Source organism: Anomaloglossus baeobatrachus, chromosome 6, assembly GCF_048569485.1.
Source record: "Anomaloglossus baeobatrachus isolate aAnoBae1 chromosome 6, aAnoBae1.hap1, whole genome shotgun sequence".
NCBI classification, from domain to species: domain Eukaryota; kingdom Metazoa; phylum Chordata; class Amphibia; order Anura; family Aromobatidae; genus Anomaloglossus; species Anomaloglossus baeobatrachus.
Window position 1 is genome coordinate 261052440 of NC_134358.1, and position 10421 is coordinate 261062860.

Below are 10421 nucleotides of genomic sequence, written 5' to 3' on the forward strand. Positions count from 1 at the left end.
CAGTTCAGTTAAGTTTGATGTTCGCCGAGCATGGACAGCACGCCGCAAATCATCCCACAGATTTTCAATGATATTCAGGTCTGGTGACTGGGATGGCCATTCCAGAACATTGTAATTGTTCCTCTGCATGAATGCCTGAGTAGATTTGGAGCGGTGTTTTGGATCATTGTCTTGCTGAAATATCCATCCCCTGCGTAACTTCAACTTCGTCACTGATTCTTGCAATTCTTGCACTTCTTGCACTTCTTGTATTGTCAAGAATCTGCTGATACTGAGTTGAATCCATGCAACCCTCAACTTTAACAAGATTCCCGGTGCTGGCACATAGCCCCAAAGCCTTATGGAACCTCCACCAAATTTTATTGTGAGTGGCAAGTGCTTTTCTTGGAATGCTGTGTTTTTTTGCCTCAATGCATAACGCCTTTTTGTATGACCAAACAACTCAATCTTTGTTTCATCAGTCCACAGGACCTTCTTCCAAAATGTAAGTGGCTTGTCCAAATGTGCTTTTGCATACCTCAGGCGACTCTGTTTGTGGCGTGCTTGCAGAAATGGCTTCTTTCGCATCACTCTCCCATACAGCTTCTACTTGTGCAACGTGCGCTGTATTGTTGACCGATGCACATTGACACCATCTGCAGCAAGATGATGCTGCAGGTCTTTGGAGGTGGTATGTGGATTGTCCTTGACTGTTCTCACCATTCTTCTTCTGTGCCTTTCTGATATTTTTCTTGGCCTGCCACTTCTGGGCTTAACAAGAACTGTACCTGTGTTCTTCCATTTCCTTACTATGTTCCTCACAGTGGAAACTGACAGTTTAAATCTCTGAGACAACTTTTTGTATCCTTCCCCTGAACAACTATGTTGAATAATCTTTGTTTTCAGATCATTTGAGAGTTGTTTTGAGGAGACCATGATGCCACTCTTCATAGGAGATTCAAATAAGAGAACAACTTGCAAGTGGCCACCTTTAATACCTTTTCTCATGATTGGATACACCTGCCTATGAACTTCAAAGCTCAATGAGGTTACAAAACCAATTTAGTGGTTTAGTAAGTCAGTAAAAAGTAGCTAGGAGTGTTCAAATCAAGAAATTGATAAGGGTGCCCATACTTTTGCTCCGGTCAAATTTTGTTTAAATGCGGATTGCACATTTTCTGTTAGTACAATAAACCTCATTTCAATCCAGAAATATTACTCAGTCCATCAGTTATTAGATATATGAAACTGAAATAGCTGTTGCAAAAACCCAAATTGTTATAAAGAAAAAAGGTTAACATTAATAGGGGTGCCCAAACTTTTTCATATGACTGTATATATATATATTTAGATTTTACATAGATATATATATATATATATAGAGAGAGAGAGAGAGAGATAGAGATAGATATATATAGATATCTATATATACATATTTATATATACATATATATATATATATATATATATATATTTATATTTATATATTTAAATATATTTATATATTTAGAGATATATATATATATATATATATATATAGAGAAAAACATCTATATACATCGATATATATATATATACCGTGTTTCCCCGAAAGTAAGACAGTGTCTTACTTTCTTTTTACCCCCAAAAGTGCCACTATGTCTTACTTTCGGGGTATGTCTTATATTGGAAAAAATCCCACAGCAATCGCAGCAAGTCTCCATGCAATGTACCGTATGGGGACTTGCCGCGATTGCGCCCTAAGTGTACCGCAAGTTAAGGAAACTTAACCACCAGCGGCTGCACATGAGGTCACTGAGGCTGTGTGATTTTTTATGTTGTCCATGGTCCTGATGGACCACGGACAACATTACTGCAACATTTCAACATTTCTCGGTAGCCGAGCGTTCAGCTGAGCGCCCGACCGCCGGCATGTGTCAGCTCTCAGCTGAGCGCTAAGCCGCCGGCATGTCAGGGCGTTCAGCTGAGCGCCAGACCGCCGGCATGTATCAGCTCTCAGCTGAACGCTAAGCCGCCGGCATGTCAGGGCTCTCAGCTGAGAGGTGTCACATGCCGGCGGCATGTCAGGGTGCTCAGCTGAGCGCTCGGCCGCCGGCATGTTAGGGCGCTCAGCTGAGCGCTTTGCCGGCGGCATGTCAGGGCGCTCAGCTGAGCGCTTTGCCGCCGGCATGTCAGGGCGCTCAGCTGAGCGCCAGACCGCCGGCATGTGTCAGCTCTCAGCTGAGCGCTAAGCCGCTGGCATGTCAGGGCGTTCAGCTGAGCGCCAGACCACCGGCATGTGTCAGCTCTCAGCTGAACGCTAAGCCGCCGGCATGTCAGGGCGTTCAGCTGAGCGCCAGACCGCCGGCATGTGTCAGCTCTCAGCTGAACGCTAAGCCGCCGGCATGTCAGGGCTCTCAGCTGAGAGCTGTCACATGCCAGCGGCATGTCAGGGTGCTCAGCTGAGCGCTCGGTCGCCGGCATGTTAGGGCGCTCAGCTGAGCGCTTTGCCGGCGGCATGTCAGGGCGCTCAGCTGAACGCTTTGCCGCCGGCATGTCAGGGCTCTCAGCTGAGAGCTGTCACATGCCGGCGGCATGTCAGGGTGCTCAGCTGAGCGCTCGGCCGCTGTAACTGTACTGTAAAGAGGAAAAAAAATAAATAAATAAATTTTTACTACGTCTTACTTTCGGGGTACGTCTTACATTAGCCGACCCCCCCCAAAACCCCCACTACGTCTTACTATCGGGGGTGTCTTACTATCGGGGAAACATGGTATATATACAGTCAGGGCCAGAAATATTTGGACAGTGACACAAGTTTTGTTATTTTAGCTGTTTACAAAAACATGTTCAGAAATACAATTATATATATAATATGGGCTGAAAGTGCACACTCCCAGCTGCAATATGAGAGTTTTCACATCCAAATCGGAGAAAGGGTTTAGGAATCATAGCTCTGTAATGCATAGCCTCCTCTTTTTCAAGGGACCAAAAGTAATTGGACAAGGGACTCTAAGGGCTGCAATTAACTCTGAAGGCGTCTCCCTCGTTAACCTGTAATCAATGAAGTAGTTAAAGGTCTGGGGTTGATTACAGGTGTGTGGTTTTGCATTTGGAAGCTGTTGCTGTGACCAGACAACATGCGGTCTAAGGAACTCTCAATTGAGGTGAAGCAGAACATCCTGAGGCTGAAAAAAAAGAAAAAATCCATCAGAGAGATAGCAGACATGCTTGGAGTAGCAAAATCAACAGTCGGGTACATTCTGAGAAAAAAGGAATTGACTGGTGAGCTTGGGAACTCAAAAAGGCCTGGGCGTCCACGGATGACAACAGTGGTGGATGATCGCCGCATACTTTCTATGGTGAAGAAGAACCCGTTCATAACATCAACTGAAGTCCAGAACACTCTCAGTGAAGTAGGTGTATCTGTCTCTAAGTCAACAGTAAAGAGAAGACTCCATGAAAGTAAATACAAAGGGTTCACATCTAGATGCAAACCATTCATCAATTCCAAAAATAGACAGGCCAGAGTTAAATTTGCTGAAAAACACCTCATGAAGCCAGCTCAGTTCTGGAAAAGTATTCTATGGACAGATGAGACAAAGATCAACCTGTACCAGAATGATGGGAAGAAAAAAGTTTGGAGAAGAAAGGGAACGGCACATGATCCAAGGCACACCACATCCTCTGTAAAACATGGTGGAGGTAACGTGATGGCATGGGCATGCATGGCTTTCAATGGCACTGGGTCACTTGTGTTTATTGATGACATAACAGCAGACAAGAGTAGCCGGATGAATTCTGAAGTGTACCGGGATATACTTTCAGCCCAGATTCAGCCAAATGCCGCAAAGTTGATCGGACGGCGCTTCATAGTACAGATGGACAATGACCCCAAGCATACAGCAAAAGCTACCCAGGAGTTCATGAGTGCTAAAAAGTGGAACATTCTGCAATGGCCAAGTCAATCAACAGATCTTAACCCAATTGAGCATGCATTTCACTTGCTCAAATCCAGACTTAAGACGGAAAGACCCACAAACAAGCAAGACCTGAAGGCTGCGGCTGTAAAGGCCTGGCAAAGCATTAAGAAGGAGGAAACCCAGCGTTTGGTGATGTCCATGGGTTCCAGACTTAAGGCAGTGATTGCCTCCAAAGGATTCGCAACAAAATATTGAAAATAAAAATATTTTGTTTGGGTTTGGTTTATTTGTCCAATTACTTTTGACCTCCTAAAATGTGGAGTGTTTGTAAAGAAATGTGTACAATTCCTACAATTTCTATCAGATATTTTTGTTCAAACCTTCAAATGAAACGTTACAATCTGCACTGGAATTCTGTTGTAGAGATTTCATTTCAAATCCAATGTGGTGGCATGCAGAGCCCAACTCGCGAAAATTGTGTCACTGTCCAAATATTTCTGGACCTAACTGTATATCTATATATATATATATATATATATATATATATATATATATATATACAGTGCCTACAAGTAGTATTCAAACCCCTGCAGATTTAGCAGGTTTGATAAGATGTAAATAAGTTAGAGCCTGCAAACTTCAAACAAGAGTATGATTTATTAACAGATGCATAAATCTTACAAACCAACAAGTTATGTTGCTAAGTTAAATTTTAATAAATCTTCAACATAAAAGTTTGGGTCAATTATTATTCAACGCCTAGGTTTAATATTTTGTGGAATAACCCTTGTTTGCAATTACAGCTAATAATCGTCTTTTATAAGACCTGATCAGGCCTGCACAGGTCTCTGGAGTTATCTTGGCCCACTCCTCCATGCAGATCTTCTCCAAGTTATCTAGGTTCTTTGGGTGTCTCATGTGGACTTTAATCTTGAGCTCCTTCCACAAGTTTTCAATTGGGTTAAGGTCAGGAGCCTGACTAGGCCACTGCAACACCTTGATTTTTTCCCTCTTGAACCAGGCCTTGGTTTTCTTGGCTGTGTGCTTTGGGTCGTTGTCTTGTTGGAAGATGAAATGACGACCCATCTTAAGATCCTTGATGGAGGAGCGGAGGTTCTTGGCCAAAATCTCCAGGTAGGCTGTGCTATCCATCTTCCCATGGATGCGGACCAGATGGCCAGGCCCCTTGCCTGAGAAACAGCCCCACAGCATGATGCTGCCACCACCATGCTTGACTATAGGGATGGAATTCTTGGGGTCGTATGCAGTGCCATCCAGTCTCCAAACGTCACGCGTGTGGTTGGCACCAAAGATCTCGATCTTGGTCTCATCAGACCTGAGAACCTTGAACCAGTCTGTCTCAGAGTCCTCCAAGTGATCATGAGCAAACTGTAGACGAGCCTTGACATGACACTTTGAAAGTAAAGGTACCTTATGGGCTCGTCTGGAACGGAGACCATTGCGGTGGAGTACGTTACTTATGGTATTGACTGAAACCAATGTCCCCACTGCCATGAGATCTTCCCGGAGCTCCTTCCTTGTTGTCCTTGGGTTAGCCTTGACTCTTCGGACAAGCCAGGCCTCGGCACGGGAGGAAACTTTCAAAGGCTGTCCAGGCCGTGGAAGGCTAACAGTAGTTCCATAAGCCTTCCACTTCCGGATGATGCTCCCAACAGTGGAGACAGGTAGGCCCAACTCCTTGGAAAGGGTTTTGTACCCCTTGCCAGCCTTGTGACCCTCCACGATCTTGTCTCTGATGGCCTTGGAATGCTCCTTTGTCTTTCCCATGTTGGCCATGTATTAGTGCTGTTCACAAGTTTGGGGAGGGTCTTAATTAGTCAGAAAAGGCTGGAAAAAGAGATAATTAATCCAAACATGTGAAGCTCATTGTTCTTTGTGCCTGAAATACTTCTTAATACTTTAGGGGAACCAAACAGAATTCTGGTGGTTTGAGGGGTTGAATAATAAACAACCCTCTGAATAAACTTTTCACAATTTAAAAAAAAAAATAAAAAAAGAAATAACATTCTTTTTTGCTGCAGTGCATTTCACACTTCCAGGCTGATCTACAGCCCAAATGTCACAATGGCAAGTTAATTCCGAATGTGTAAACCTGCTAAATCTGCAAGGGGGTTGAATACTACTTGTAGGCACTGTAGATATATATATATATATCTATCTATATATATATATATATATATACATATATATATATATATATATATGAAGAAAAAACAAAAAGCCAGCACCAAATGTGCACTTCAGCACTAAACATTTCAAACTGTACTTACCGTATTATAAAAGTTTTTGAGATTTTTGGCAAAAAATTGCAATTTCTTGAGCTGCCTCGCCACGTCACGGCAAATCTCATTTGAGGCAGTCCTACACTAAAATATTTTTATAAAATGTACCATACGGCCTCACATATGAATAGTAGAACTGCTCTTAGCAGCACTCACCTGGTCTATTTCAATCCCGTACCAATGACTGTGGGCGGGACAGGTCCAAGCAAATGCTGCATGAAGTAAATAGCCTGTGGACAAAGCCTGATGACTTAATGTGAACAGTCACCAACTGCCAAAATCTAGACAGATGGAATACATCCCAAATTGGGGTGCATAGCAAGGTGGAGGTCAACCACCGACCAATTCAATGAAGAAAAAACAAAAAGCCAGCACCAAATGTGCACTTCAGCACTAAACATTCCAAACTGTACTTATTATAAAAAATTTTGAGATTTTTGGCAAAAAATTGCAATTTCTTGAGCTGCCTCGCCACGTCACGGCAAATCTCATTTGAGGCAGTCCTACACTAAAATATTTTTATAAAATGTGCCATACGGCACATAAAAATCTCATTGAATTGTCACAGTAGGAATGAATTTGTGAATTTTACACTTTTTACTTTCTCATTGTTGCATGCCACTCATAGGCAGTGCTGGCTCCCCTCCTTTTTGCGTTTAGATGGTCGGTGGTTGACCGTCACCTTGCCGTGCACGCCCAGTGTGGTTTGCAAATTCCTTCTGTTACCATCAAAATTTATGTTGGTGCCTGTTCACACACAGCCACCGCCTCCTGTTCCATAGGCATTATTACTTAAGCACCACCTGCCTGGGGCTGTTCCGCCCTTCATCCATGTTTGCTGGTCTGGCACTGTGGGGGCCAGTTCTGACATTGTGCTGGTGAGTGTGGTTCTGCCACACACGCTGGCACCTGGACTGCCCTTTTACTCGCAGTTGTCAGCCCTTGCAGCATGGGAGCGGTTCTGACACTTCTCAGGTAGGTGATGTTCCTATATGGTCCTGCGCATTACACGAGACCTTATGGTACGTATGTATATTATAACTGTAGTGTAGGGACCCCCCCTTATAGAGATTTGCCGTAACGGGGCAGGGGGGCTCAAATCATTGATCAATTATTTGCCAAAAATCTCATTGAATTGTCACAGTAGGAATGAATTTGTGAATTTTACACTTTTTACTTTCTCATTGTTGCATGCCACTCATAGGCAGTGCTGGCTCCCCTCCTTTTTGCATATATAGATATATATATAGATATATATGTGTAGATAGATAGATATATATACGGTGGTGTAACTAGAGTTTGATGGGCCCCGGTGTAAAATTCAGATCTGGGCCCCCCTCCACATACACCGACACTTGTGGTATGGGTTAATGACACTGACACTCGGGGCATAGGAAAATGACGCTGACACTTGGCTCTCAACACCCAGATTTCCCATGATCTGAAATCCCTCTATCAGCACCCAGCTTTCATATGTTCTGATATACATCTTGTCCTTGGCACCCAGCTTCCCCATGCTTGGCTAAACATCATTCCCTCAGCACCCAGCTTTCCCATATCAGAGCATGGGAAAGCTGGGTGCTGTGGGTAGGAGCCTTTTTCCCTCAGCATAAAACGATTCCATCTCCTGCTTTTATCTTTGTACCCCCTCGTATCTAGTTCTCCAAATACAATAATTGCCTCCACATAGCCTTCCATATAGTATAAAGGGTCCCACATAACCCTTCATATATTAGAATGCATCCCATAGTCCTCCATGTACATAATGCATTTCCTAGAGTTCTCCATGTATTATAATTCACCCCATAGTTCTCCATATATTATACTGCACCACATAGTCCTCCATATATTATACTGCACCACATAGTCCCCAATGTGTTATAATGCACCCCCATAGTCCATGTATAAGGTAGGCTACGTAGTCCGCCATATATTATAATGTACCCCCCACAGTCCTATACAGTTAGGTCCAGAAATATTTGGACAGTGACACAATTTTCGCGAATTGGGCTCTGAATGCCACCACATTGGATTTGAAATGAAACCTCTACAACAGAATTCAAGTGCAGATTGTAACGTTTAATTTGAAGGTTTGAACAAAAATATCTGATAGAAATTGTAGGAATTGTACACATTTCTTTACAAACACTCCACATTTTAGGAGGTCAAAAGTAATTGGACAAATAAACCAAACCCAAACAAAATATTTTTATTTTCAATATTTTGTTGCGAATCCTTTGGAGGCAATCACTGCCTTAAGTCTGGAACCCATGGACATCACCAAACGCTGGGTTTCCTCCTTCTTAATGCTTTGCCAGGCCTTTACAGCCGCAGCCTTCAGGTCTTGCTTGTTTGTGGGTCTTTCCGTCTTAAGTCTGGATTTGAGCAAGTGAAATGCATGCTCAATTGGGTTAAGATCTGGTGATTGACTTGGCCATTGCAGAATGTTCCACTTTTTTGCACTCATGAACTCCTGGGTAGCTTTGGCTGTATGCTTGGGGTCATTGTCCATCTGTACTATGAAGCGCCGTCCGATCAACTTTGCGGCATTTGGCTGAATCTGGGCTGAAAGTATATCCCGGTACACTTCAGAATTCATCCGGCTACTCTTGTCTGCTGTTATGTCATCAATAAACACAAGTGACCCAGTGCCATTGAAAGCCATGCATGCCCATGCCATCACATTGCCTCCACCATGTTTTACAGAGGATGTGGTGTGCCTTGGATCATGTGCCGTTCCCTTTCTTCTCCAAACTTTTTTCTTCCCATCATTCTGGTACAGGTTGATCTTTGTCTCATCTGTCCATAGAATACTTTTCCAGAACTGAGCTGGCTTCATGAGGTGTTTTTCAGCAAATTTAACTCTGGCCTGTCTATTTTTGGAATTGATGAATGGTTTGCATCTAGATGTGAACCCTTTGTATTTACTTTCATGGAGTCTTCTCTTTACTGTTGACTTAGAGACAGATACACCTACTTCACTGAGAGTGTTCTGGACTTCAGTTGATGTTGTGAACGGGTTCTTCTTCACCAAAGAAAGTATGCGGCGATCATCCACCACTGTTGTCATCCGTGGACGCCCAGGCCTTTTTGAGTTCCCAAGCTCACCAGTCAATTCCTTTTTTCTCAGAATGTACCCGACTGTTGATTTTGCTACTCCAAGCATGTCTGCTATCTCTCTGATGGATTTTTTCTTTTTTTTCAGCCTCAGGATGTTCTGCTTCACCTCAATTGAGAGTTCCTTAGACCGCATGTTGTCTGGTCACAGCAACAGCTTCCAAATGCAAAACCACACACCTGTAATCAACCCCAGACCTTTTAACTACTTCATTGATTACAGGTTAACGAGGGAGATGCCTTCAGAGTTAATTGCAGCCCTTAGAGTCCCTTGTCCAATTACTTTTGGTCCCTTGAAAAAGAGGAGGCTATGCATTACAGAGCTATGATTCCTAAACCCTTTCTCCGATTTGGATGTGAAAACTCTCATATTGCAGCTGGGAGTGTGCACTTTCAGCCCATATTATATATATAATTGTATTTCTGAACATGTTTTTGTAAACAGCTAAAATAACAAAACTTGTGTCACTGTCCAAATATTTCTGGCCCTGACTGTATGTAACATAACGCAACCCCATTAAACTTCATATTTTATTAAGAACCCCCAGAGGAGCAAGGGGCCCCAGAGGCTCAAGAGCCCCCACAGGAGCATGTGCCGCAGAAGGATCCAGAGCCCCCGGTGGAGCTACAGCCACCAGAGGAGGAGGAGCACCCACATGAGGCATAGGCCGGATCGGCTCCCGGTAATTGTTTAATATAACATAAACTCCATATAAATTGCAAAACATAAAACTGTTGAGTACTATAAAGTGTTTTTTTGTTTTCATAGATGGTAGTCCAACGGGTTCCATGAGTCCCTCTATATCGGACGAGGGGGAAAGCCGTAAGTCTTAAACATGAATCTCCTACTTCGTAATAATAAGCAGAAATAAAAATTATGATTTTAAACTTTTACCATTCCCTCCATAGGCATCCCCACTTTGGCAGACCTCGTCTCCTCTCAAGCGAACATCAGGGCTTCACAGAGACGAATCATCTCAGCCCAGAGGAGACTGATGGCCAAAGTGGAGCATCATGCAGTGATGCTGGCCCGTTATGTGGCTGGCCAAGAGCAGGGCAGCAGCCAGTAATCCATTTGTAAACTGGAGGAACATACAGTCATATGGCAAATTTTTGGCAC